Raw genomic sequence first — 2,392 nt, forward strand, 5'->3', positions numbered from 1 at the left:
CCAGACAGGGTCAAAGATTCTCCTGGTACTGCAGAGAATACAAATAACACACAAATCAAATGTTTGCCAGTCAAAATAGATAAATAAAGTATTCTGAGATGTGGCTCCATGTTGAACCTTTAAATCTGTTAACAAAGTTCCATGTTGAACCTTTTAGCCTGAGATCCTAAAGTCAAAGAACACACTTGGTCATAGAACAACTTTCCATGTCTGTAGCATCAACCTAAATATTGTTCTGTAGAGATCATCACCAAAACCATCAGGGTGAAGTGAGTCCAGAAAGAGCTTCTGTTTCTCAGCTATAAATATTGTCTGAATAGAGACGTTATCATCATCATCCACATAACACAACACATCAACCTCTCCTCCTTTTTCTCTATCCTATGAAAAAAAGCACAGAGTGAGAGAGACTGAGGACACTCGCACAAAGCAGGTAGAGATCAGCTGGACCTGTCTGTCTGCTCTAAGCTGGAAACATCAGCATGACCTCTGACCTGAAGGTTTCCTACAGGGTTTGATACTAATTAGTAAACATGCACACAGACACACATGCACACAGACACACACATGCACACACACAGGAGAAAAGAACAAAACGATCAAAATAGTACCAGCAAGGAGTGCAGTAGGTCAACTTGGAGATCCTTCCAGGATCAGGGGTGGCCAACCCTGGTCCTCAAGAGCCTCAACCCTGCCTGTTTTCTAGCTCTCCCTGACCAGCTTGCTGCTGATTAGCTGACTCAAGTAATTCCACATCCTGATTAGCTGAACACACCTGATTTAGGTTGACAGCATCAAGCAGTCCATGGAGAGCTGGAAAACAGGCAGGGTTGAGGCTCTTGAGGACCAGGGTTGGCCACCCCTGTTCCAGGTGGTCATAAAGACAGTAAAGGTCACCATTGTAGACATTTTTCTCCTAAAGGAAACACAAACACACAAACATTAACACCATCATGTCTATAACCAGAGAAAAGATGCACCAGAATGACTAATGACATGTCTGTGCAGCTTTCCTCACAGCTATTAGACAAACATTTCCAATCTGAAATAACACAAAGAAATACTCTTCAAATGTTGCGTCACATGATATTTTCTTGACAGTATTTTGGACTAACAATAGTTACTGTGTATTCCATCCATTTTACCAAACTCAGGATCCAAAAGTCTTCACAGGTTGAGCAGATATCATCCTCCTTCACTATGAGCTCTCCTGGAGGACGGTTTTGGTCCAGGACATATTCCATCTAAAAACAGAGAATTCCTTGTTGTTTATCAAATAAATCAATAAATAAAAAAATTTAAAATTTAGATTAATGGTAATTACAAACTAAAGGTAAAGTTATTTCTCCTGCCTCAGCAATTATGAAACCATCAACAACTTTAACATTTATTGTGACAGTACAGAAATGTGTCTGTAGAACTTTAAGATTTTACACAACTACAACATTTTGACAAACATGTTTTCATTTGCTCCTGATTCACAACTATTTCAATCACTAAATATTAAAAAACAAAATTTTAATCCTCATTTCTTCTTATGTCCTCCATGATCATCAGGAAAATTCTACAAGTACATACTAAAACTAACATACAAAACACGTTTTTGGATCTTTATTGAAACAAATATGATAACGTTGTATTTATGAAATGTATGAACTGTTTAAATTAGCAACGAAGCACAAATATCAAGGACTTAAGTCGTATTTACCTTTCAGTTTGTACCTGCATGTCATCCTTTGAACGTGGTGACTCTGTTGAAGGAGGCGATCCGTTACTGAGAGAAGAATGGATGTTTTTGGAATATGGTTTATGGAATAGTAGCGACTGTGGCGATCAGCTGTTAAATATACAGTTGTCGGATCTCTGTTTCGGCTACCCGATCACCCAACTGTCGGAAATCAAATCCAGCTGACGTAAATCAAATCCAAAACTCTCCATCGTCGCAAATGTTGGCGGCAAAGAGGAAGTGACGTAATATACATGCGCGCGTTTAGGGCGTGGTTAGGGAAAGGGGATCGGGTACTGACAGGGACTGACAAGCTCATCAAAGTGTGTTTGCTTGGCCTGGCTGACACGCGCTGCACTTCCGGGGTGTTTGAAGGGAGAGCGGCTGCGCATTGCGTCGATACAATTTCCTGGGTCCTAGCGCCCATTGGGTTATAACTCCTGGTTACATTTGTGCTCCCTTTCATTTCATTTAAAATTTATGGAAATGAAAAAAATAATAAAGATGATGTCACTAATGATGCTTGTAGGCTATGACATCGGATGTCAAACAGTGATGATGTCATACATGATCAGTATTGTCATCGATGACATCAGACATCAGAGTGATGATGTCACCAGGCATCATATTGACATAAATTGACCATCTTTCACAGCTGGATATAAC

General features: G+C 39.9%; 1 long non-coding RNA gene across 2 annotated transcripts; it reads right to left on the reverse strand.

Moving 5' to 3' along the window:
• Positions 1-866: 866 nt before the first annotated feature.
• Positions 867-2,371, reverse strand: LOC118600256. Of its 2 annotated transcripts, none has more exons than XR_004949866.1 (3): positions 1,709-2,204; positions 1,146-1,244; positions 867-916 (listed from the first exon to the last, which is right to left on the reverse strand). It is a non-coding gene; the product is annotated as an uncharacterized LOC118600256 (long non-coding RNA). The 2 variants fall into 2 exon arrangements; XR_004949867.1 differs by having other exon boundaries at positions 902-916; positions 1,116-1,244; positions 1,709-2,371.
• Between the last annotated feature and the right edge of the window lie 21 nt (positions 2,372-2,392).

Source organism: Oryzias melastigma, linkage group LG20 (genome assembly GCF_002922805.2).
Source record: "Oryzias melastigma strain HK-1 linkage group LG20, ASM292280v2, whole genome shotgun sequence".
Taxonomy (NCBI): Eukaryota; Metazoa; Chordata; class Actinopteri; order Beloniformes; family Adrianichthyidae; genus Oryzias; species Oryzias melastigma.